Source organism: Lissotriton vulgaris, chromosome 12, assembly GCF_964263255.1.
Source record: "Lissotriton vulgaris chromosome 12, aLisVul1.2, whole genome shotgun sequence".
In the NCBI taxonomy this organism is placed as follows: Eukaryota; Metazoa; Chordata; class Amphibia; order Caudata; family Salamandridae; genus Lissotriton; species Lissotriton vulgaris.
The window spans coordinates 506,040,926-506,068,907 of NC_141700.1; the positions used below are offsets into that span (position 1 = coordinate 506,040,926).

A 27,982-nucleotide genomic window follows, 5' to 3' on the forward strand; every position below is an offset into this window, starting at 1 on the left:
AATATAAAAGGAGAAGCAGCATCTGTGGCGATCCGCCAGAAGTTGAAGGAAACAGATATAACAGATCAACCAATTGAGCTTGCCAGAATTATAGAAAAATGTTATGAAGAACTAGGTAGAGACAGCTTGGGTGGAAAACCAGTAAAGCCCCAACTGCTCGAAAATCCTGAAAAATTATTTATTAAAAATAATTCAAACACTCCTAAAAAGAGCTGGGATGGAAATAAACAATCCACTCCCAAAGAAAAAGTTTTCCAGTCCAGAGGAAGGTCTCCTCGACGGAGGGAAATAACTCAGACTCGAGAACACCAGTCTCCCCAGAGGGAGCCCTCTGAGAAAAGATATAACCTTAGAAATAGGGATAATTTGAAGAAGCCTGATAGATATCAAAGTATTGATACACGTCCCTCTCGATCTTTTTCGCAGAAATCGGAAAGAGGACGGTCCGACCCAGGAGAGCACACCAAGTCCAAAGACAAGGAACCTGCTCAAAGTAAAAAGTTACTATTTCTGAAAAAGAAGGTAGCCAGTATTAGAGTAATCGAACATGCAGAGAATACTGAGGACACAGTTGAAAAACGGGGAGTGGGCACAGACAATGCTAGACAGTGCAGCAGAAATCACCATAGCTCGCAAGATCCTGATGAGTCATCTGGAGACAGTGGACACGAATGAATACATTCAAGTAGAAACTGCCGACACCAGAGTTAGCGAGCCCCATAAGATATACAAAATAACACTGCGTATAGAGGGTGATAAGACTAGGAAAATAAGGGGTCTATTTTGGGATAAACTCTCAAAAGGCTATGACATTCTGTTAGCTGAAAAAGATTGGCCCCTAGAGTTTGTCAGGGAGTGCCCTCCTGGCGAAGAAATGATTATGCCTGCCTTCTCGAATCACATTCCGATTCACACTAAATATACATATGCAAGGAAATGGGCAGTAGCCCAGGCACCGGCATTATATAAAAATCACGTAGGATGGGATGAGGACTCTCCTCCTCACAAAATCCAGTTAAAAAGTCAACCAACTGCACAAAGGCAGTATCCAATTAAGCAAGAAGCTAAAAAACAAGTCAGGGAGATTTTAGATCAACTTGAATACCAGGGGGTGATTGAAACATGCACCTCTCAAATGAACAATCCTTTGTTTCCTGTCTCCAAACCAGACAATTCATATCGCCTAGTTTTGGATTACAGACACCTTAATGCATGTTGCAAAACATTTGCAGTACAAAATTTGCATAGTGCTGCACTAATGAACAACATAGTTAGGAAAAAATATAAAACGACATTAGACATATCTAATGGTTTCTTTTGTCAAAACATTGCACCAGAAAGCAGATACTTGATCGCTTTCTGAGTAATGGGGTCACAGAAAAATTTCTGTAGGCTCCCACAGGGATTCAAGAACAGCCCAGGACTATTTTCAGCCAGAGTAACAGAGTTACTACAAATGTATGATGATGAGGCATTATCTTACGTAGATGATATCTATCTCACAGACGACGACTTGGAGACTCACTTGAAAAGAGTGAACACCATAATACTTGGGTTCGCAGCAGAGGGTTACAAATTCAGCTTTAAAAAGTCTCGAATTGCCCATCTGACAGTATTATTTTTAGGATACGAATTATCAAGTGAAGGGAAAAGCCTAGCGGACAACTTCTTAGAGAAGTGCTCTGTACTCCAAGCTCCAAAAACGCTGAAGAATTTACAATCGATTCTAGGTTTTCTGAATTTTGGAAGAACTTACATTCTAAATTATGCGGAGAGGGTTAAACCTCTCTACGAACTAATTAAACCTGATTTTAAACCAATCAACTGGACTAAAAAAAAAACACAGAAATTTTGAGATCACTGCAAACAGACATGTTAGCAAAAACAAAATTAGATACATGTGACAACACACGCGATCTTGTAATCCGAATCATCCCAGGAGGATGCGGATTCACGTACCTGACCTCTAATGAGGGTGAAAAGGTACCAATTTCAATTAAATCTCACTTGTACACACAAGCAGAAAAAACATTCAGTCCAACAGAAAATACTGTGAAAGCAGTAGAAACTGCATTAGCGAATGAACGAGAACTAGCACATGGTAGAAGGATCAATATCCTCACAGCGGAATCCGCTTTCGAGGCGCTATTCAGCCCAGTAAATCTGCCCACAGTATCACTGGATCCAAAATGGATACAGTGTATAGATTCTCTTGGAGCGGAAGATGTGAAATACTATTTCGCCCCGCAATTCGAAAAACTGAATGAATTGACTTATGAAGAAGAATATCCTCTGCCAATCGAACTTCTGCCTCTCCCACAGTGCGCCTGTATAATCTATACAGATAGATTTGTACAGCATTTCAACGTAAAGAGCAAATCCTACGATGCAGCCTGCGCGATTGTTAAAGGTCGCTGGTTGTGCGGTAAATTCAGACCGAAAATAACAAAAACTGAATCAGTTAGAAACTGTTCGGCTCAGCGAGCTGAAATCAGATCTTTAAAGATGGCGCTTGAAAATGCAGAATGTGAATTCCCGACACTAATGGTGTGCGATTCGCATTTTTGCGTCAACTCTTACAATAACAAGTTACAGAGCTGGATTGAAAATGATTACAAAGATGACACAGGTGCCACAATAAAGCATAAAATGCTTTGGAAACAGGTAGCTCTTTTACAGAAAGAACTACAAAAGACTCACATGAAACACACTCTGAGTCATCAACGTGATGGCGTTCACGTTGCAGGGAATTCATTGGCTAATACAGCCACAGCGGAAGCAACTAAACCGGCTTCCGTAGCCACAAAAAAGCGTTCAGAAAAATACATAGACGGGGAAACCATGCTGGCAGTAAAAACGTCCGTAAAAGGCGACTGTGCAGCACTACCCGTGAACTATCCACTCAATTATGCATACGTAATTGATGCAAACTCCGTTTCTTTTGCTCGAATCCTTGGAGTGGGGGATAGGGTAATTCCGAACATGAACAGGAGAAGATTCCTATTACAGGAGGCACATATGGGGTTGGGTCTGAGACACCAAACAATCAGGGACTCTCTGAGAGAATTGCAATCAGAGTACTGGTGGCCGGAAATGAGTGTAGGTATTCATGAATTTGCAAAAAACTGTGAAGACTGCAACAGAGATCACAGTGGAGAACCGGCCAGTGTAGTGTCAGAAACCCTAATAGAAAGCATAAGGCGATCTATCCGCGCAATCAAACAAGAGAAACGCATCCCATTGTATATCATTAAGGATAAACACACTTAAACAATGTGGCCTCAGCGCTCGGCTGACGCCAGAACGGTTATAAAAGATCTGCGAGTCTTTATCGGCACATACGCAATTTCCATGTTCCATTCTGACCAGGGTCCTGCTTTTAGCTCTCGAGCTTATAAGGAGGCCATGGCCAGCATGGGCGTTGGCTTGCGGTATTCTTGTCCGTCACACCCCGAAGGGAACAGTGTGGTAGAAAGAAAAAAACGGGACATAAAGCAATCTATAACAGCGAAGGTATTAGGTTCGGGTGATGGGTGGGTCAAACATTTATTAAGTGTCCAGATCAGTCTTAACAATTTGCCAAGAAATTCTCTAAAAGATTTCAGCCCGTACGAACTATTGTTCGGAACTAGAATGCACATTTAGGACTTAGATAGTCAGGTATCAGTGGTAAAAGATAAGAAAACAGACTTTGACATCAAAGACTGTTTGGCTGTTTTACAGGACTTGAATGAAACAAGAAAATCCTTAAGCAACATAAAGTTAAAGCAACAGCCAGCTACCACTGACGAGGCACCACCAGCCCCAGCAAGGCCTGTCTGGATTCCAAAGATTGGGGATCTAGTCAGAGAAAAAATAGCGGTGAAGAAGGAATTTGGGCCTTCTTACAGAAAAGCAGTACCTGTCTTAGCAATCAACGGAACAAGATCAGTAGTACTACCGCCCCTTGCTGGTAAAAAGGAGAACAGAGTTGTATCAATCGACCTGGTAAAACCACAAGCATGTGGCCTATAATCAACAGTAGGCCCAGTGGACTCCCGAGAAACAACAGAATACCCAAACTTGCAACAATCCAAGAGGTTCAAACTGAAAGACTAATCACATTCGATAAGCCTGCAGTGCACAGAGAGGGACTACGCAATAATGCCATGGAACTCGTGCCTCTTGAAACACAGATTGAAACAGTTCGTCATGAAACACCAGTCTACACTGACGTGGCATCAGAATGTGCTACCGAAAGAAAAATTGAAAGAACAATTCCAACAATTGACAGAACTGCCTCTGGCTACTTCATCAACTTCGACAACTTTTCTGAGGATCAAAGCAACCCCGAAGTGAGGCCAGAAACAAAGACTTTTAAAGAAAAAGCAACAGAACTCTTTCATCAACTCAAAGAAATTTACCTTATCTCTCCATGGTTAGAGTTCTGATTTGGTCTAGGTGTATTTTTCCTCCTGCTTTGGCTCATCATGGTACTTTGTTTGGGAAAATTCATTGAGGGAAAATATAGTTCAATGGACACAGCAAGTCAGAACATCAACACAGTCCTCAAACCACACAGATCATCCCACGTGAAGAAAAGAGAACTGTCAACAGTAAATGTCACAGCCATTCCAATACCCGGCGGGGTAGTATGGGACAAAACTGACTATGAAATATATGGTCCGGTCGAAATCCTGAAATATCCTCATCAATTCAAGGTTTCCTTAAGTGACTTTGTAAAACCTAATACATTCTCTGATGATTGGGACTTTGAAAGTATTAATAATATGATGTCTGATTTAGTAATGTCAGCAACATTTACAGAACATGATTATTTACAAGGTTCGTCTAGTTATGAACAGATGTTCTGCTACACACACTATGGTGATCATTACTTGCATAAATCTGCACAACCTAGAAATGTTTTTAAATATAACCAATGGGAACATTGTGCTACTCCACCTAAAAGCAGATCTAAAACATTCTATGAGAAATTTCAGTACTTCTCAGGGTTTAATACCAGTGATGCAGAAACGTTTTATTATAAACTATTAGGTAAAACAGGATTGAAAACAATGCTGACAAATACTAAATTGATATATTCAGAAGCATTTTATGAAAAAATGATGACATTTGGTTTTGATTATTGGAAAAATAACATTGAAACAAAACCAATCTGGGGTACAAAAGATTGGCAGGTACAAGGCATAGAAGCACTATTTCGAGCCTGCATGATCCCAGAACAAATAATGTTTTTAAATGAAACAATTCACCAAACAACCTGTCTTGGCCTAGCTAAGATCAAAGACCTTAACAAACCGTCTATTCCAAAGCCAATACCTGATAATGCAACAACAGATATTGAAATAGACGTATCAAAAATGTTACATCTAAACAGAACACATCCTGATTGGAAAAAGTGGTTAATCTGGCCTACTGACACAAACAACTGTCAAGATAGATTCCTGAATAAAACACAGGGGTTAACAATGTCCAGACCAGACCCTAGATACTCCCAGAGACAACATCCAGGGATAGTAACAACATACAGTGTAGGGAAGCTGTGCCTTGAATGGCTAGAATCATCCACACTGGCTGAAATTAAGCAACACTTATCTTTACTTAAAGATGGTGCTGATTTGCGCGATTTTATTATGGGGCCACGCAAACAGCGTCAAAAACGCTTCATAGCGGCCAGCATCTATGCGACATACAACGAGGCTTGGAAAGTCACACAAATTGAAACAGCTGAAAAAATACGAGAAATGGATCGTATTAATTTGGAAAAATCACTTTCTGTTGTGGACAATGGGTTAATGACTCTGTCCTCCAGAATATATTCACTGGACAGTATTGTATCATCTGCCATAGATATAATAGACAAAGACTTGCTAATGTTACAGCATGGCCAGTCACAATTGCGTTCTATTGTACAGTTAGGCTGGATGCTGCAAAATCTTCGTTCAGGCTATGTGCCATGGCGTTTAATCAACACAACGTCATTGTTTTCCATCTTTAACCTTACTGATAAACAAATCAGCTTGGCACAGAAAGGAGCAGACTATACAATCCTGAGCATCGAAAAACTTGAGAGATTACCTTTGACAATGTCAGAAAGTCCTGTCATTGAATGGATAATACGGGATTATCACAATTCCGATAACAACTTTCCAATTTAAAAATTGCCTTGAATTCATACCTACTGGCCAGTATGAACGATTGGGTAAAGGATACGTTAAGTCAACATGGAAATTACCATACACACACACATGCTATAGTGACAGCAACAAAAATGTATTTCTTAGTGTGAAAACTGTAAACATTCACTAAGCGGTATACTTTTGTGTCAGGGTATTAATTTACACGGAGCCTGTGAAGGAAATTCTAACAACCTTTCATGCCACCAACATGTCACACCTGCAACGCAGATAGAGCCTTTCTTTAAGCAACTCTTGAATGGGAGTTACATTCTAAGAACGGATCACAGCTGTTGTGGCCATTTGCCAGGGAAAGCATATCTCGTAAGCGTAACTTCCATGGTCAAATGCTGTATGCAAGCATTGTTTCCAAACGGCCCTGGAGACACTGAGACTCCCATGTGGCCTCGTTTGAATTTCTCTTCTATACGAATTGATACTTTAAGCAGAATGAAGTCTGTGCTTTTGCAGACAACAGTGCCCATCACGTCATCAAAAGAGACGAATGAACTCCAAGTTGCAAGGACAACATCTGAGATTCATGACCTTTTATCAACAAATTGCCCCGTGCATTTCACAGAAATGCTTAGCCAACTCCTTAACATGTCTAGTGCCACAGGCATCCCAGGCATATTTAAGACGATTTTTATGGGACTGTTAACACCATTCAAAGCAATTCTAGGAATCATTCCTAATTTTGTCTATTCAGTCTTTGGCGGCATACCCCTATTTTTGGGACTTGTAGGAGGCATTTTATTTTTGACCCTCCTGCTCCGATATGGCAAGCCAAAACTCAGACATGACTCCTACAAGGATGGAAGAAACGATCCTAGCAATACGCTACCGGGACAGAATAACTAGAGTCCTTGGATTGGCCAGGCTGAGAGATCTGAACATGACCTGGTTTCTTTCATTCAGACCGATATGGCAGACCTGCATCTTACCTGTGCTTCGATGTATGCTATGCGGAGATGAGTGCGTGTTGGACATCTGTCTTGCACTTCTATCAGCAGTACCAATGGATATCAATACTTTGCTAAGTCCGATAACGGCTCACGCATTGTGTTGTCCCCAGCGGCTACCGATCCTGATGACGGCATTCGTTGAGACTCCTGTGCTACGACTAGGTGGTGACAGTGGAGCGAGAAATAAAAGCAACATCACCCAGGTACGACCTTCTGTGAGCATTGCTGATCCAGACTTTGATGATAGCAATCATTCTCACACCTGCCAAGTTACAGCACTATCGAACTTGGTCGAACTGTCACCTGATTTTGTAGACCTATTCTTTGAGAGCCTGTCTGATATGATGTTCTCCCCTGAACAGAAACAATAATTTTGAAAAGCATTCCGACACACAGCGTTCCCATGAACTCTGAATTCGGCCTTCAGTTTTGATCAACAAAAACTGCTGAAAAGCGTTGGAACTCTATTCCCCCGTTCACCCCCAAAAAATTTTTTGAATTGGACATTTTTAAAAATATTTACCTTTTTCTGGCACGAAATTCTTTGCTTAAAGTAGACCTATTCATAAAGAACAGAAGCTTCTATTTTTAGGTAAATCTAGAGACATAATAACTTTACATCAGCCTCTAGCACATTTTACAGCAATGCATTTATATGTGATGAAATTATCTCGCACTTCTTTTCTGTATTAAGAGATATTTTCATGTGTAATTTTTTCGCAAAATCGTTCACTGATTACATATGCTATAATTTTGAATGATTTCTATGCTTAAAGACGTACAGTACATCCATGTATTTCAAATACGCCATTTCAAATGCAAAATATGTATTTTGGGGTGGGTAATGTTACACATGCATCTTTTGCTATAGTTTTTAGTAAATTGATGGACATAAATTCGTGGAATGTGGGTGTCGCGTTCTAATCTAGGACCCCGATCAATACTGTGACCGTATGCCCCTATACGGCTATAATCCATTTATTCCCCTATAATGGCATAAACGATCAAGAGTAATATTTCAGAAACTCGTCTCTGGCCTAACACGATCAGAGCCACATTTCAGAATCTCTTCCTCTGCAGCTTCCTCTGCAGCTCATTAGAGCAAATGACACAGCAGAAGCCACTATCTAAGATTCCTAGATTACACTCCGAGTTCTTCAACAAGATAAAACTCAGCAACCTGGGAAAACCCCGCTTGCTATGTTTTGATTAGTAATAGAACTCTAATGAGCACTGAGAGACGATCACTTCCTAGTGACATGTTTATTGACGTCTTATGTCCAAAAACTTACGTCAAACAAGGCACCTTTCAGGTATAAATATTACCAACGTTGCCTTAAGCAAACGCTGCCTCAACAACATCGATGATAGCGATGGTGTGGTGAACATAGGAGCAGAACAGCTGTCCCTTACAGAGCCTAGCAGATGCAAGCTGCCCACGGACGCTGCCCCTCCTCCTCCTCGACGCGCTGAGAGAGACGCTGTCTTTTCTCCTGCCGAGAAAATCCAGCTCCGGCGTTTCCAGCCTACTCTTGCGAGTGACTGGGATATCGAGTCCTGGAAGGAGATACAAGACCTCCAACATTCTATTCCAGAGGTATGGTGTTGACTAAACCCTTAGAGAGAATTCTTGAAGCAAACCTTGGCAAAACCAACTTAACTAAAACTGCTATTTACTTACTCCCTCCCAAGTATTAGGCTTAGGTCAGGTACACTGGGGTAGGCGTAGTTAGAAGCACCAGTTGAGTACGTTAGCTAAATGTATATATGAATGTATATATTTTATTCATTTTAACCATTGTATGGCTAAGAAACCATATCAATGCTTTTACAGTATTATTCCGCAATCCTCATTTTACTGTACGCACTTTTTATAATAACTAGTCTTGCAATTGTGGCAATTCATTTCTCTTGCATGAGAAGAAAGACTGTTCAATAAATAATACCTTTTTATTGAAAACGCCCGTCTCTCTATTCTCTGCACTTTAGTGAAAGTAATCTGCACAACACTGACTGAGTAAAATAACTGTCTATTGTTTCACACGACTCTAGAGATTGACTCTTATTCTAAGGAGCAAAGTTGTCATGTTTATGCGGTTGTTGGAAAACTGAATCCCTTCTTGTCTGTACCAGGGAAGCTGATCACTTCCTATTCAGTCAAGAAAGTTTCCAGTGACCTCTGAGCTAGTTGGTAACAAACCCAATTAAGTTTAGCATAGTCAGTGGAGACCTGGAAGATCCGCACTTCTACGTCCATACTATTGTTTATGTTATTCCAATGCGCAGGGCCTATTGGGAAAATAGGAACTACACTACAAGAACTATATGAACTAATTATTGAGTTGAAATATTTTTAGCACGCCCTCGTGGTCTGAGAACTTGGAGAACATTGTGGGATAACATTATTATTATTATTAACAGGTTTATAGCTGACATTGTACAGCTGCGGTCTGTGTTTAGTCCAGTCAGAGCTTTCATTCATCATAAAGGTTTAATGTGCTTGCTGCAGGTCAGTGTGATTTTTTTGTGACAGAGATCTTTTTGTTACCTGCAGTTCATAGGTTACAATCATTCTGCTATAACACAGCGAGTTATGAACCGGCATCAAAGCGCTGCATGTAAACTGTAAGGGATGAGTTCAGAAAGTAATTACTTTTCTCAATCATTCCCATTCTAAGGTTTCTAAAAACTGTTTATTTGGGTAGCAATACATTCTTATTAGTATATACAACCCCAACCACAGTGCTTCATTTTAAAACCCGAGTTCCTGCTTTTCCACACTAAGCATTCGTAATGTACAATCCCTACTAGTACACCTTCTATCCCTCTTTGTATTTTCGTATACATTGATTTACACATGTGTTGGAATCATTGTTTCCGTATAAATGGTGTGTGTGTTTAACCCCTTCGGCGCTTATGGCGAGCTCAGCTTGTCATGAGGCACAGTGGAGCTGTGCTCATGACGAGCTGAGCTGGTCATAACTGCCGCGGACGGCCCACGCAGGGCTAATTACCATCCTGTGCGGACGTTCCACAGGAGTGGGTGGAGTCGTGACGAGCTCAGCTCGTCATGAGCACAGCTCCACTGTGCGCCTTCCCCGCATCGCGGGGGAATTAGCCCCGCGTGGGAGGGGTTAATGTAAGGTGCATTGTCACCCAACTTGGGATGAGTAGCGCCATAACAAAACTAAATAAATGTGAGGACCGGCTATGCAGAGGACAGGGCACAGTTGAAGGGTGGTAATGTGGTAATTCACACAGAAGGAGGTCATGGGGGTGCCACCGTAAAATGGCGTAAAACAACTTCCTACAGCTCATCCAAATCTAATATTTTGAATGAATACGATCAACTCTATACCCAGTGGCATAACTAACTATCCGAATTGCAATTGCATGTCTGTTTTTCGAGGCATAAGAGAGACAAAAATATACAGCAGACATGGTGAAAAAAGTTAGGGTGATCTATGTCCGTGATTTAATTGATGTTTGTTTCAAATGTTTCACTTAATCTTGCATTCCCTAAGAGTGCTTGCTGGTTCCAGGATTTTGTGTTTCTGTATCTTTTTTTTCATGTAGCACACTACTCTCATATAGAGCATACTTTGAAGTGGGTCGCCTCCAGGTGTTTACGACGAGCTATGGATGAGAGCTCTGGAACTGAGGCTGAAGGCAGTGCTGGTTTCTCACACTGCTGGTCAATGGGTCAGAAAGGTGTTCAAAATAGATGGTCATCCAATCCTTGGCCTCTCTGCAGAGCGCACAGTGCAATTGTCTCAAATTCCAGTTGCAATTGTGATTCTGTACAAAAGTGCAGACAGACGGAATGTGGCGAGAAAAAGACCTTACGTTTAATATGGAGTGAACATAACAGAAATGAGAAACAGAGAAACCCTGAAGAACACTACCCTTTCTACAGGCCTCAGTAATATTTAATTCACTGTCCCGTAGTTAACATATTTTCTGCATTATTCACAACTAAATAATTGCTTTTACACTGTTACCTTAAACAGCTTACAATGATTGGTAAAGTCAATAGTCCTGGCTGGTTATAGGTGTATGTTAGTTCAATTCAATTTCTTTATTTGATCATTGAGAACATATTATCATAAAAGGTAAAAAACAAGCATGGTTAAAAAGTTTCATTATAAAACAAAGGAGATAAAGAACAATAGCATCACAGTTCATCTTAAAAGATATAAAAGTCATTAACACAGTCATACAGGTATAAAAAAAAAAGTGTAATAAAAAAAAAAGTGTGCAAACTGTTGTGGGGTAACTTAAAAAAAAAAAGACATGACTCCACTTGGCAAGGCAAACACAGCTCTTTACTGTAACGGCAGGGAAAGCAGCTATCTCCAACTCCAACCGGGTGAACAGCTGTTCTCAATTTGCTGCTTCAACAAGCAGCCACTTATATAGCAATATGAACAATGCGTGTTAGAAAAAGGTCAAATAATAAGTTACTTAGCAGTTACATATTGGTTACAGAAGACATTGTCACTTGTGTTTCTAACCTCTAAACCTATGTCCTACACATTCTTCAATGTAATTCTTACAATGTTTAACTTATCTATTTACTTCTTTTGAATGTGTTTGTTTTATCATTCTGCTCCCAAGACTTCTTATCAGATTTTGTGTACTTTGGCTAATTTAATCTCCTGCTCCTATTCTTCAATCGAACAAGTTACTTACCTTCGGTAACGCTTTTTCTGGTGGATACAGTATCTGCCTGTGGATTCCTCACCTTGTGAATATCCCCCTGCGTCAGCAACATTCGGAAAATTCTTTAGAAGCACGCCGGCGTGGACGACGTCATAGGAGCACGACATCGCATGCGACTCCGACTGACGTCACTGACTCCTTATTAGACCTACATCGGCATGATGACTTCAGTTCCGCCCTTTTTTCCATGCCTTCGAGGCACCCGGACGGACCAATGACAGTAGACATATACAAATACAGTGTACACAGTACATAATATACAAAATTACACACATAGTGTGTAGCCAATGTATGAAAAACACAATATATATACAAATATAAATATATATATATACATATATATGCATATTAAAACATTAAAATAATGTCATAAACACAGGTATAGAAGAGTGACAACGGCGAGGCGGGTGGGCATGTGAGGAATCCACAAGCAGATACTGTATCCACCAGAAAAAGCGTTACCGAAGGTAAGTAACTTGTTCTTCTGATGGATACGTCTGCCAGTGGATTCCTCACCTTGTGAATAGAGTCCCACAGCAGTCCCCACTCCCGGAGGAGGGTGTCCACTCTCCTATACCTGAAAATCCTTGAGGACAGAACGCGCAAAGTGGCCTTCCCTCCTCACTTCAGAATCCAAGCAGTAATGCTTTGCGGAAGTGTGGAGGGAAGCCCAAGTGGCAGCTCTACAAATGTCCTCAACAGGTACACCCCTAGACAAAGCAGATGTAGAAGACTTTGCTTTAGTGGAGTGAGCTCTTATACCCTCAGGAGGGTCCTTACCTGCCAGGGAATAGCAGATCTTGATGCATAGTATAATCCATCTTGAAAGTGTGCGTTTGTGCACAGCTCTTCCTTTTCTGCAGCCAGCAAAACCAACAAAGAGCTGGTCATCCACTTGATAGTCTCTTGTCCTATCAAGATAAAAACTCACCACCCTTTTAGGGTCCAAACGGTGAAGCCGCTCCTTTTCCTTGGAAGGGTGAGGGGGAGGATGGAAGGTAGGTAGGGTAATGGACTGTCCTGTATGGAAGGGAGTTACCACCTTAGGCAGAAAAGCAGCCCTGGTCCTAAGTACCATTCTTTCAGCATGAATGGTCAAGAATGGGGTCTTTGAACTAAGAGCTTGAAGCTCACTTACCCTCCTTGCCGAGGGAAGTGCAACCAAGAAGACCGTTTTAAAAGATAAAAGTCTCATGGGACACTTGTGCAAAGGTTCGAATGGAGAACCCATCAGAAAAGTAAGCACAAGATTCAGGTCCCATTGAGGCACAATAAAGGGAGAAGGAGGAAATTTATTTGTAAGACCCTTCAGAAATCTTTGAACCACATGAGATTTAAATAAGGACGGCTGATCTGGCAGACAGATAAAAGCCGACAAGACTGAAATATAACCCTTGACCGTAGCCACAGCAAACCCTTGCTGAGCCAAAGTAAGAGCAAACTGAAGAATATCAGACAACCGAGCCCTTAAAGGATCAACGGACTTCTCCCCACACCAAGTAACAAATTTAGACCACCTGTAAGAATAGATAGATTTGGTGGAATCACGCCTGGCCGATAGAATGATATCCACCACGTCATGTGGGAGAGAAAAGGAATTCAGGTTGCCCCGTTCAATCTCCAGGCATGAAGGTGTAAGGTCTGGAGGTGGGGTTGTAGAACCTGCCCCTCCATCTGAGAGAGGAGGTCTGCCCTGAGAGGGAGACGGAGCGGCGGAAACGAGGAGAGGTGGAGAAGATCTGTGTACCACACCCTTCTTGGCCAATCCGGGACGACCAATATGACTTGGGCCCGGTCTTGGCGAATCTTCCTCAGAACCTGAGGAATCAAGGATATGGGAGGAAACGCATTAAGGAGGTGTGAGTCCCAACTCAACTGAAATGCGTCCCCCAAGGCTCCCTGCATCGGAAATTGGAGACTGCCGAATGACAGGCAGTGAGCATTCTCGCGAGTGGCGAACAGGTCCCTGAGGTGTTCCCCACGTCCGAAAGACGTGACGAACTACCTCTGGATGAAGCCTCCACTCGTGGTTGGCCCAGAACTGCCGACTGAGACTGTCTGCACGCACGTTCAGAACTCCGGCCAGATGATTTGCCATCAGACAAATCTGATGATCCTGAACCCAGGACCAGAGACGCAGAGCATCTCTACAGAGACACTGCAACCCTACTCCTCCCTGCTTGTTGACATACCACATCGCAGTGGTGTTGTCCGTCAGGACCTGAACTGACCGACCGCGAAGGGAAGGGAGGAAGGCCTTGAGCACCAGACGTATCGCCCGCAATTCCAGAAGGTTGATGTGAAGCAACCTTTCCTCTGGAGACCAAAGACTCCTGATCTCCAGATCCCCCAGATGAGCACCCCACCCTAGAGTGTATGCATCCGTTATTACTGTGGCCACCGATGGAAGCAGCTGAAAGGTCTTTCCTTGAGACAGATTGCCTTCCACGCCTCACCAAATCAGATCCGCTGCAGCTTCTCTGGAGATCCTCACAGACTCCCTGAGATCTCCGTTGTGCTGATACCCCTGCCTGCGGAGGCACCACTGGAGTGCCCTCATGTGCCAGCGTGCATGGTTGACCAACAGAATGCAGGAGGCCATCAGACCGAGCAGACGCAGGACCTTCCGGACTGGAACGACCGCTCCATTGTAAAATAAAGGTATCATTTCCTGTATGTCACGAATCCTTTGAGCAGGAGGGAATGCCCGACATACAGTTGTGTCCAGTACCGCACCAATAAACAGGATGCGCTGGGAGAGCACCAGGTGAGACTTGGGTACATTTATCGAAAAACCCAATATGTACAACAACTGAGTTGTGACCTGCAGATGATGGAGCACTGTCTCTGGAGATTCCGCTTTGATCAGCCAATCGTCCAGATAAGGGAACGCCGGAATCCCTGACCTACTGAGAAGTGCAGCCACCACAGCCAACACCTTGGAGAAGACTCGAGGCGCAGTAGTAAGACCAAACGGAAGGACCGCAAACTGGTAATGCTGCGATCCCACCGTAAAACGGAGATACTTCCTGTGCGACTTCAGGATCGGGATGTGAAAATATGCATCCTGCAAGTCGATCGACACCATCCAGTCTTCTTCCAGCAGCGCCTGAAGAACCTGTGCAAGGGTGAGCATCTTGAACTTTTCCTGTTTCAGATACAAGTTCAAGATCCTGAGATCCAGGATTGGACGACGTCTGCCATCCTTCTTGGTTATCAGGAAATACCGGGAGTAGCATCCCTGACCCCTTTCCTGCTCCGGAACCACCTATATTGCGCCTTTTCTTAACAACGCAAGGACTTCCTCCTGCAGAAGCAGCAGGTGGTCCTCCGCGCAAAAGCCTTGGCAAGGAGGGTAATTCTGAGGGAATTCCCGAAAGGGAAGTGCATACCCATTATCCACGAGATTGAGAACCCAAAGGTCCGAAGTGACCAATTCCCAATCCCGCAGAAAATAGGTAAGCCGGCCCCCCACTGGACCCACATGATCCGGAATGGCGGATCTAGGGCTGCTTTACTGTGGTGGGAGGGGGTTGGGAAGAGGAAGAGGAGGAGGAAGCTTGACGACCTCTAGGGCGAGCTCTTTGCCTGCCCCTCTACGACTTGTACAGCGTATTTTGCTGCTGCTGCTGTTGCGACTGTTTGTAGGTCCGAAAGGAAGACCTGCCAAATCCTATGAACCTTTTACCCACAGTACCCCAGGGCTGTAGGCCCAAAGATCTTACTGTCGCTCTGCTGTCCTTGAACTTTTCCAACGCAGCATCAGCCTTTTTCCCAAATAAACCTGACCCATCAAAGGGCAAATCCATCAAGGCAGCCTGGACATCGGCAGAAAATTCGGAGGACTTCAACCATGCTGCTCTTCTGGTGGCCACTGAAGATGCCATCACTCTTGCCACTGAGTCAGCAGTGTCCAACCCACTCTGAATGACCTGCCGAGCAGCAGCTTGGGTGTCAGCAATCACTTCTTGAAACTCTTTGCTATCCCCCTCAGGAATCTTTGGAGCCAGCTGTTTGACGGAATCCATCAAAGCATGGATATAGCGTCCCATGAGACAAGTAGCATTTGTCGATTTGAGTGCCATGCTTGCAGAGGAAAATACTTTTTTGGCGGCCTGGTCCTGCTTTTTCGACTCCTTATCCCCAGGAACCTGTGGAAAAGCGCCCGCAGATCTTTTCGAGCAGGCAGCCTGCACAACCGAGCTCTCTGGTAAAGTGTGCGAAGACCAAAAGTCTGGGTCAACAGGAGCCACTCTGTACCTTCTCGCAACAACCCTTGAAACAGCAGGGGATGTAAGTGGTCTTTTCCACACCTCTAATATTGACTCCGCCAAGGCATCATTGAAAGGGAGCATAGGCTCCACAACAGAGGATGGCGAATGAAGGACTTCTGTCAGAATGTTCAATTTGAACTCTGCAGTAGGAAGTGTTATGTTCAACAAATCCGCAGCCTTCCTTATAACAATATCATATGGAGTCACATCCTTAGAAGGGGCATCAGAAACAGAGGCCAAATCCCAATCAGGAGACAGCTCAAGACCACTAGCCTCCCTTAGATCGTCGAAAAGATCCTCCGAATCCTGCAGCTCACCCTCTTCCATTTCTGCATCACTGTACCTCTGCTCTTCCAGAAGCCTGTGGGCTTCAGCCTCGACCTCTCCTTCCGGAATGACGTCGACGGATCCTGAACCCACTCCGACGGAGCCGGAGCCGGCACCGAACTCAAAGCCGGAGGGCCTGACTGTTTTTCACGAGGTCGGTTCGGATTCGGCATCGGCGTCGAGGGCATCGGCGTCGAAGATCTTGGCGTCCAAGGCTTCGGCGGCGCCGAGAAATGCCAAGGCGGCGTCGGAGCCGGCATGAATGGCATGAAAGGCGCAGGAGCATATGCCTGGGGAATACCCAGATTGAATGTCAATGGACCCGCGGGACTAACCAGTGCTCCAGTGGGGTACATAGCTCTGGAATACACTCCATACATTGCATTCAGAAACTGAGTAGGGTCCTGACCTGGAGCCGGAAAAGCAGGATAAGAGCTCACAGGCTGCTCTCGAGAAACCGGAGTCTTCTCGACCTCTACTTCAGGCTGGTGCACCGGGGTCGACGAACCCTCTGGCAACGGAGCCTCTTCCTCTTCTTCTTCCTCTTCATGTCCCGAAGATTGAGACGGATTCGACACCGGAGCCGGTGAATGCTCCCGAGACTCTAGAGGCGAGGCCCCACCTTCAGGAATCTGAACTGGAGAGGGAGATACCATGTCCTTACGATGTCTTCTAGAAGACGACTTCGTTTTAGAATCCGACTCCTTACCGGAATGGTGCCTTGAACTATGCTTCCTTCTCTTATGCTTCTTCTTTGACGATCTAGAAGCATGTCCCGAAGTCGGCTTCGAAGCTGACCCCGACTGGGACCTCGACATTGACTTCGGGCGTCCCGATCTCGAGCCCTTCCTGGCATCCTTACCCTTCAATTTGGCAACAAGAAGTTTTGTTAGAAGTTCCCGAAGAGCCTTTGGGTTCATCTTCAAACAGGATCGACAACCTTGGACGCCGTGATCCGAACCCAGACACCATAGACAGTCACCATGCGGATCCGTAATGGACATCATCTTTCCGCATGAATCACACGGCTTAAACCCAGTCTTCTTCGACGACATCACGAAAGAAGACAGCAACACGAAGTGATAAAGAAAAACTCTCAATAGTAACAAAGTTACTATCAACTCAACAGAAGATCCCTCGAAACCGTTAGCGTCGACGACGTGGAAAAATGGGAACTGATGTCATCACGCCGACGTAGGCCTAATAAGGAGTCAGTGACGTCAGTCGGAGTCGCGCGCGATGTCGTGCTCCTATGACGTCGTCCACGCCGGCGTGCTACAAAAGAATTTTCCGAACGTTGCTGACGCAGGGGGATATTCACATGGTGGGGAATCCACTGGGAGATGTATCCATCAGAAATGTTTTTATTTACTGGGTCAACAGTATACGTGATTGTACTGAGACTATAAATTCCTTCAAGCTTACAAGCATGGGTTTTCCTTTAACTAGGGCCTTGCAGGTCATGCACTTTACTTTCTAGTGAACTCTTCACCTCTCTGGCATCAGCACAGACTTTAGACCTGCACTGCTCTTTCACCACATGTAATTTTATATTGTTTTCTACTGATGTCTGCTGTAACGTAATTTCTTCATTTTTAATTTCCTCTCCAACAAAACCAGCGTCCGATGTGCAAACAGAAAAATAAATAAATTAGTAAAGATGCATCAATAGAACTCATCATTAAAAATGGCCATCAGATGTGCAAAGAGCAATATATATATATATATATATATATATATATATATATATATATATATATATATATATATATCCTTTTCACGAGTGCTGGTAGTGGAGAAGCACTGTCGGCGGGCGGTCCGAGCCGGGCACCAGCGGTCCCAATTAATTCTTTTCACCAATCAAATCTGTATGAAATGATAGCCCGGACACCTTTTCTGTGCAAATATGATAGATTTAATGGCAACAACAACGCGTTTCGGCGGTTAAGCCTTGATCACGCTTACCGTCTCGCCACAAGAACATCAGTTTAAATCCACAAACAAGTGCAAAAAACATAGAAAAAGGACTGTTTTGCAGGTACCCTCCACATGATGGTAAATGTGTCGGCCATCTTAGTATGTCTTAAAAAGCTTAAATAATAGCAATGTGACAAATACAGGTAGAGTTGTGAAGAGCATATATAAGTCCAATATTCAATGCAAACCCAACATAGCGCCCTAGTGGGCGATCACGAATTGTAATGGTGATTAAACAAAAACATGCTGCCCAAGTGGGCAAATCAAGACCTCGAATCATATACATCGCCCTAGTGGGCATATAAGGGAAGTCAATGCCTTAAAGTTCTTGCCCCAGTGGGCGTTATTGATGATGGGTGCTGTGTCCCTTCAAAGGCAAGTTCTTCACAGAAAACCTACTCTGCAAAACATGTTCTAACAGTCTGAAAGAAAAAGAGAATTTAAAATTACTGAAAGTCAGTACTGACAAGTTACGCTGCCACTTATAATATTACTGCAGATGTATTGCAAGTTCTTCATTAACATTTAGGCCACCGGGTATAGTACATTCGAAATCGATAATGTAGGTCGATTCAAGTTTCCTCAGGGAAAGTTCACGGTTACCCCCTCTCATTCCCAGATCTATCTTATCAATCACCACCAAGAACTTTAAGGCATTGACTTCCCTTATATGCCCACTAGGGCGATGTATATGATTCGAGGTCTTGATTTGCCCACTTGGGCAGCATGTTTTTGTTTAATCACCATTACAATTCGTGATCGCCCACTAGGGCACTATGTTGGGTTTGCATTGAATATTGGACTTATATATGCTCTTCACAACTCTACCTGTATTTGTCACATTGCTATTATTTAAGCTTTTTAAGACATACTAAGATGGCCGACACATTTACCATCATGTGGAGGGTACCTGCAAAACAGTCCTTTTTCTATGTTTTTTGCACTTGTTTGTGGATTTAAACTGATGTTCTTGTGGCGAGACGGTAAGCGTGATCAAGGCTTAACCGCCGAAACGCGTTGTTGTTGCCATTAAATCTATCATATTTGCACAGAAAAGGTGTCCGGGCTATCATTTCATACAGATTTGATTGGTGAAAATATATATATATATATATATATATATATATATATATATATATATATATATATATATATATATATATATTCTTTTGAGCCCCAGGATAAAAATGGCTGACAGACAGTATTTTGTGTTTGCTGATGGCTGACTTGAGAAAGGAGCCCACATAAAAACAGATTTTAGGATTCGTGAGTTGGTGAAGAAAATACATAGCTAGCCTGTACTGGGTAAAACCATACATTTTAGGAATTGTTTTTTAAAACTTTTTAATTAATTGCTCAGGATATTTACAGAAAAGGAAAAAGTGCTCCAGGGTTTAAACTGAGTTTTCATCACATGGACACACGAGGATAGAGGCTTTGTTAAACTGGTCTAAAGGGAAATAAAGTATTGGCCTGATTGAACCTAGTCAGAGTTTAACTAGAAGGGACCTTTCCCACAGGCTAGGGACCCAAGAGAGACATGGCTCAATGAAAGGTGTTATTTGGACAAAGACGTAATCCCACAGGAAAGATTTTTTTTTCCTCTTGCTCTCTAGTTGAGGCCATATGTTTAGAAAAAATTGTCTTGGCTTTGAGAATGTCCCCTTTGGTCAGGGTGTGGGTAGGGGGAAATAGTTAATTCTAGTCGATGGCGCTGCCAACAGATTTCACATCATTTATCCAAGGAATATAGGTACCCTTTTCTCACCTCGAACAATCTTAGATGATTTCCTGATTTAAGCCAGTATGACTATTGGACCAGAGTGAAATCCAGTTAGGGGTGCAACTTTGATGAGATTTGATATATAGGTCAGCACTAGCGGGGAACATCCTTTACGACGCGGATTTTACTCCGCAGTGCTTTTACGACGCGTCCGTTACAACACAAGTCGTAACCACGACTTGCGCTGGAGGGCGCTAGAGGATTACGAATAGTATATTTACTATTCCAACACCTTCCCTAGTGTCCACGGGGACTGGTGTTAGAATAGTAAATTATACTATTCTCAATCTGCGCCCCCAACGCAAGTTGTGGTAACGACTTGCGTTGTAAGGGACGCGTTGTAAAAGCACGCGTTGTGACGGTATGCGGCGTACCGTCATACAACCGCACTAGCTCTTCATGGAGGAAATAATGCAGGGTGGAGCCAGGGAGACTAAAAAGCACAGAACAAATCTATTCTCCTCCATCAGGACCTTAAAGACCCCTTTATAGCCTTATATCCCAGCGTCATATGCTAATACTAGCAAGGATTTTCTTGAGTAAACTTCAACGGCCAGCTTAATTGGCTTATTGCCAATTCGTTGAGCAAAATCAAGTAGGGCCCGGACCGAATGGTTGAAGCGAACACAGCGGTTAGGTATACATGGTGCCCAGGACTTTTTGGAGTCAACCAAAATGCTGTAGTAGGGGAAATTGGTGACCTTGCCTTAGATCCAGATGGAGCCATGTTTGAAAGATCTCTTGGTACAGACCATGTATTTAGATTTAGAAATATTCAGTTCCAGGTCTAAATTTTCTAGAAAAATGGCAAAGTTCTTGATTAGTGCCCACAACCCATTAGGGGTGCGCGACATCAAGACAGTGCAGTCCGCATCACGTAGTGAGACTGCCTGCTTCATCAGTGATGGCAGTGGAAATGCTCTTTCCACCTACACACGCTCAACATAGATGTGATATTGCGCCATCCCTCCCATAAGCGTATGTTAATGTTGGCATGCTCCTTCCACTGTAATAGAGTAATTGCATACAATTTGTTGACTGTCATATGTATGGCAATTATGATTGCATTGGACTGCCCATTCCCTATGGGTGTGGTTGTTCATTCTCTCAAACGCTTGCAAACAAATGAGTAAGAACGCAAACTGTGGTCACCAAATATAGGAGGGAAACAAGAGTGATGGGGCAACGCCTAGATAGGACCTATTGATCTTATGGTTAGATTTATCGTTCTGTTTACTGAGTTTCAATGTTTATTAAAATATAAGCAAATGTTCTCATTAACAAGATATATTGTATGTAATGCACGGATCACCCGAACAAATGGAAGGCAACTGGTAGCACTCACAGATGTTTTCACCTGCGAACCCCCTTTGACGCAATTAACTGCTCCGTTTCAAGTGATATTTACTAGATGCTCAAATCTTGTAATGTAAGAACAATGCATACTAAGCAGAATATGATGGCAACTGTGTAAACTGTATACCATGAATATAACAGAAAATTCAGTAAACGTTTTTATAAAAAATTTAAAAATCAAGACTGCATCGCCTGCATAGAGAGGAGCTGGGAGTAGAGTAAAGTTAATATTAGGAAGTTCCTTCCTATCAGATTGTATGGTATTGTTCAGACCATTAATATATAGAAGGAAAAGAACAGGGGAAAGGACACACCCTTGTCAAACACCTTGCTCTTAACTCAAAAGTACTCGTACATTCACCCCCTGACCCATACCATACAGAGGCATTGTCCTTGTAATGTAGGGCCCGCAGGAAGTTAACCAAATCCTCCTCAAAGCCCAGCTCCAAAAGAATCTGCCATAGTTTGCTGAGGTTGACCCTATTGAAGACACTGCTAAGGTCTATTAATGACAGAAACAGCACCCCCCCCTTGACTAGTGTGTACTTATTAATGATGAGATTAAGGTTGAGACATTGCTCAACGGTGCCCACACCCTCTCTAAAACCATACTGTACAGAGGAAAACCGGCCAGTCATTTCGGGTGGATTCCGACAGGCTCCAGGAACCCGTCGGCAAGTCAGAGGCCGCAACGTAATTCCATACGATGGTGTTTCCGCCATCGGGATTACGATGTCAGTTTCCGACAGGCTTTCCATGCAGGGCTTTCCGACATGGAAAGCCTGTTGGAAAGCAACTTTGGGGGCCCCTAGCAGGGACCCCTTCTCCTGCGGCCTCCAGTTGGGGGACGAGAGGGCACCCATGGTGCCCCCCCTGAAAATCCCTACACCGTGTGGCAGGCAATGTGATCTGCCTGCCACACAGTGCAGGGATTTGCACAAGATCCCGTATCTCTATGGAAGCTTGTGCTAAGGCGGATTTACAGCCGTAGCAAAAGCTCCCATTGAGAAAGGGGAGTATGCGACTGCACCATGTGAGGTTCCATTGTAATTGCGGTGTCGGGACCACTGACCGGAGGTCGGTTGGTTCTGAGACCGCGATGGTGTTGGTCGGAGGCAACTCCGACCGACATCGTAATCGAGCCCTTGGTTAACTGCACGGTTTTCAATCCAATTGAGGACAATCCGCCCAGGAATTTTTACCATTGACTCTAGGAGGGATATGGGTGATAACAGCAGGGAACCTGCCGGCATCCTTTTTATAGACTGGGACGATGACAGCTGAGTGCCACGAGTAAGGGAGGCCGCTTTTAACAGCAGCATTGACCACATAAGTAATGACTGGAACCCAGAGATATAGGTTTTCTTTATAGAGGTCTAGCGGGAACCCATCCGGGCAAGAGGCCTTTCTTGAGGGGCTTGCACAAATGGCCTCATGTACCTTCAGCTGATCAAATTCAATGTTCAGGGAGAAAATAATACGTGACTCAGTTTGAGAGGTATCCGGTATCAGTGGTCAGGGAATGGATGGCATTTAAATGCTCGACCCAGTATTCAGCACTGTTAGTTCCCAGCCCATCTGTTAGGTTGTCTGAGAGTTGTGGGGTGGTTTACAATTTTCCAGAAACTCCTGGTGTCCTTGGTATCAAGGGCAGAGACTAGGATGGCCTTCTTGCAATCAATGCAGCAAGCCGCCAAGTGAGTCCTGTCTCTGGGAAGAGCTTTAATGTCTGCACGCAGCCCCCTGTTAGCTTTCCTGCACTCGTAATTAAACCAGGAAAGGCATGCATTTGCCCTATTAGGTGCACAGCAGGTTAAACTTTGTTTTAACTCTGCAGTTTAAAGATCCAAACGTGTGTGTGATGGAGCTACAAGGGCAGTCTAGAACCAGGTGAGAATGCATAAAAAGTGAGAGGTTGGATTTTATCATCAGATTACAAAAAATTGAATAATCATACCACGCCACCTAAATCTCATCCTCTGGTCACGTACCTCGATGTGCGTGGCTCCATGGCCTTTGGTGGTGTTCAGAGGCAAGGGAAGGCTGAGAAAAAACTCAATGGGATTGTGGTCACTATGGGCGCTGGGGTCCACGTTGATGGAGTATATGAAGTTTCACATTGAGGGAGTGGATAGATATGTACTCAGTGCTGGTGCCCCGCCTCTGCCTATAAAGGTCGGGACATGTGTGTCCACCGAGAGCCCAATAGTTCCATCACATTCACCAACCCAAAATCTAAAACATAATTAAAAGCCTACCACCCCTTCCATCTACAGCCCGTGAGTCGCAATCAAGCTCAAATACTTGAACTGGCGGATCACAGTGTTATTGGTCCCCAATTTGGTATTAAAGTTGCCACCAATGATGATGTTAAAGCTGTTAGGTAGGGAAAGAAACCTGTTGCACCAGCAATGCTCAACAAAAAAACGGTCCTCTAAAACCGGTCTTGATGGCCGGTCCAAAAACAAGCATTTACAATGCAATAGGTCTCGCAGCATTAAAGTTTGAGTTAATGGCATTGTAAATGACAATGCTTTGCATTTTTTTTTTTAATTTGCAATTATGCAAGATTAAATATAAGGGCCATGCTCAAAGCATGGGGTTAAGAGGAGGGTTAGGTTTTTCACGTTATTTCGAAGAAACAATGTTGATTGATAAAACTGAAGTATTTTCGTGGGTATGACCGAATACAAGCTTTCAAAGAAATGTTTCAACCCCACCTTTCACGGAATCATTCCTTTCAATGTAATGCAAAGCAAATCGCACTTCAGATTGTGTTCAATGCAAACATTTTACTAGCACTGTAGTCGTCATACATGCACCGAGAAGAAACAGATCTAACAATTCACAGTCCTTAAAACACAAAAAATAAATGTGTGGACAATGGCACGCTTTGTAATCGGACGCTAATCACAAAATACCAGTCAGCGCCTCACTATGCTGAGCACAGACTTTTAGCTCAAGTGTTTTTAAGCCACGCCTTTAATTACATCGGCCACGCCCCTTGCCCCATTCTAATGAGGAAGGCTGCCAGGGCCTGACAGACACACTAATGTGGAAAAATTTCAAACTAACCGTCGAACCTTCTCACTGCCAGCACCAAACCCACTATTGCTCCAAAAGTATTATCCCTTATGTACTTGCAAGGGTCCGTGTGCACACCGAATCGCACCTATCGTCACAGTGCTTGTTCCCTCAGGAACTCAACAATTTGAACCAACAGCACAGGTGCACCACACACCAATAGATCAACAGGAACAATTATAAAGTCCATATCCAATAAACAACGAGAGAATGATTCCTCAGTTTTTTTCTCTTTATTCCATTTCCATGTTAGGTAAAAAAAAAACACAGTGGAACTGGAATAAAGAGAAAAAACTGAGGAATCCTTCTCTCCTTGTCTATTGGATATGGACTTTATAATTGTTACTATTGATCTATTGTTGTTGTGTGGTGCACCTGTGCTTTTGCTTCAAAGAGACACTAATGTGCTGGGCAATTCCTGACATATGAGTAGCTGCACCAATCCGATGAGCCTTTCAAGGGCCCCCCATCTGCCAGTTATGATATCTCCAACGACTTCAGTAGTGTCAGAGATCTGAAGTTTCCCAGCTCCATAAGTGGGCAGCTAATCAATGTATGACTTGAATTCCTTAATTTAAAATGACACGAGCAGGACCGCAAGTCCCAGAAAAGAGAATTGGACAGAAGGTGCAACTCGTTCACGGGTCTAGTAAACTACGGAGTTCGCTAACCAAGTCCGCCTCTGACACATAAAATGTATGTGAAATAGGTTCAAAGGTAATCTTTACTTACAAGTCACCAAGGAATAGACGTGGCCAAACTTCGTCGACGTGGTTGCACGCCCGCCTCCCCATGGCCAGCAGCTGCTCCATATCTTTCGCCGTTGGGGGCGAGCCTTCCTCGGACCTCCTAAGGGGCCACGGCGCCCCTTCATCTTCCATGCCACCGAAAGTGTGTGTCCGCAGTCACTCACGGTCACTCACTGACTGCCACGCCTTGGAGCATGTCTCCATGCCAAGGCCCTGCCAGCGTTCCCAAATGCCAGTTCTATTTCTGGAGACACGCGACAACAGGTGCCCGCGAGAGTCACACCGCACTTTGCAATTTAATCAACGTGAAGTTACAGAATTCAGTTTTACCTCAGCCTGCCCGCTCGTCAGCATATCGCTATTAGCTGGATTTTCACATGGTGATAATGCTAGCCGATGACTGTGCTGTTTACTCTTGAGACAGCTGATGGGCACGGCGCGAAACATTGCAGCGCTGTGCGCAACTTGCAGGTCACCTTTTAGAGATCCCTGATGTGACGTAACGGCCAGAGCTGGGAAACTGGGTTCCAGTTTTGGCGTCGGCTCAACATCCTGTGATTCTGAGCTATCTCCCTGAGTCTACAAAAAAGTTTAATGTGTCCTTGTTTAATGTAACTAGTGCTCCTGTAAAGCCTTCCAATGCCCTGGGGTTGAGTTCGTGCTATATAAAACTGCCAAACAAACACAGCATTTCAATCTTTCACGCGTGATTCAAATGACATTTTTCCCTATACTATTGTAAGAAAGGATGGCCCTTGATGATGACGTCATCTATCATACCCCAAACAAACTTGAATATGTTAAAATAGGCAATTATGTCTCAGAAGTCACACTTACACACTAACGCCTTTTAGAGTGTGTCATTGCTCCAAGCCTGGCAGTTGGCCTCTATACTTTTAATATTTGTTTTGAAACAATATGAAAAATATTACGAGCTGGAAGTATCATTCTACCAATATGGTTATGGTTCTCCACCGTATATAACAAGCACTGGGGCCCAGAAGGGCCTATGCTAGAAAATACCCGCCTTCACTTACCAGCAAAGTTGGAAGGTGTGTCCGCAGTGAATCGCCGCAACCTCCCGTGTCACGTTATCGAAGTAATCCGAGCAGATGGTGCACAAGGCACGGATCGGCATTTTAAACATGGAGAGCAGGTCTGAGAGAAAACAAAACCTATCGTGGTACCTCGAAGATCAGAATTAATATGGGATAATAAACAATGTCTATTAAAATGCAAGCCATGCAAATAAGGCATAACATGTGGGCCTGCTGCTTTCCGCAATGAAACCCGCGTGTGAACTGGTATTCACCGGCACCTTTTCCCTATTAAAGTTCCGCAGGTTTCTTTTTTTTTTTGAAAGACAATGTTTTTAATAACAGTTCTGTCCAAAGGTGTTGTCTAGAAGTTTACTGGTTTTGTTTATTTAATACATGGCCATCAGCAACGTTTTTGGTAAGCTCAGTATTTCCCAAACAGCTTTCCATCAGTTTTCTTGACAGATGCAGATATGATTTACTCTAACAAAGCAAAATGATTTTCCTCTTCAATGCAGCTTTACAGAGTGATTAGCGGAGGCCACATAAACGTAGAGGGCGGCGAAGACCCCAGATGAAATGGCCTTCTCATACTAAAGGTAAACTCCTATTTCTTCCAATGCATCACCATATTTGTTTACTTTCCCTTGGATCCTGGGAGGTCTCTCCTGGGCAGGTCTGCCAGGGGCTTCGCCCCTGTGTGTGGCAGCCACTTCGAAGGTGTCCCTGTTCTTGCTCCTCAACTCGTCATACGTGACCGGCTTTCTCTTGGGCGCCTCTTGGGCGCCTCTTCCAGGAACGGGGTGGGTTCTTGTGCAGGTGCATCCAAGATTCCGGTGGGGGAGGACGCACTGAGGGTGGCACTGAAGGGCACCGGTTCGTAATTGGACTGCTCCTCCGCGCCTCTGTACTCGCTGGCATACATGGAGGAAGCGGGCGCCTCGGCTGCGGGCGCGGCTGCTGGGAACTGCTGGGAACTGCTGCCCGCCTTCTGTGTCTGTAAACTCCGACTTTCGGCCCGAAAACCTAGAAGGTAAACCTCGAATTGCATCGCCAAGTGCAGAATTCTCCAAATTCTTAAATTTCTCCTGGCAGGTCTGCATGTACGAAATCTTTCCGATTACATATCCAATGAAGCCAGCAAATGCAACTTTTGGAAGAGAACGAAATCTTGAAGAGGTTGTCAATATTCCTCTGGAAATGAGACCCTGGGAGAGCGCCATGCTTACTGCTGAAAAAGGAAGCGATCTGTACCAGAAGCTCTCATCATTACATTCTTTGAAGACTCGCCTTTCCTCTTCTGTGGGAACGTAACCCACTTTTACTGGATACTGCTGAGTGCCTTCGGGCGAAGCCATATCCCGGCGCATGGCTGCCTGTCCCAGCAGCAGCCCCAGGCATGCAGCTCCAAAGTTCCGCAGGTTTCTATTAATGGGGGTGGGGGGTGTTTGAAAGAGCAGCTTGTATTGCACCTGGTAATTACCTGCTGCGGTAAACTTCGCACAACGTGTAACTGGCTCCCTGAACAA

The 27,982-nt window shown here is 44.0% G+C and overlaps 1 protein-coding gene and 1 pseudogene across 2 annotated transcripts in view; both read right to left on the reverse strand.

Moving 5' to 3' along the window:
• Positions 1 to 27,982, reverse strand: part of C12H16orf86 (chromosome 12 C16orf86 homolog) — a 276,171-nt gene that overhangs the window by 244,778 nt on the left and 3,411 nt on the right. The window lies entirely within an intron of this gene.
• LOC147677611 (OCIA domain-containing protein 1 pseudogene) lies at positions 26,760 to 27,855 on the reverse strand (annotated as a pseudogene).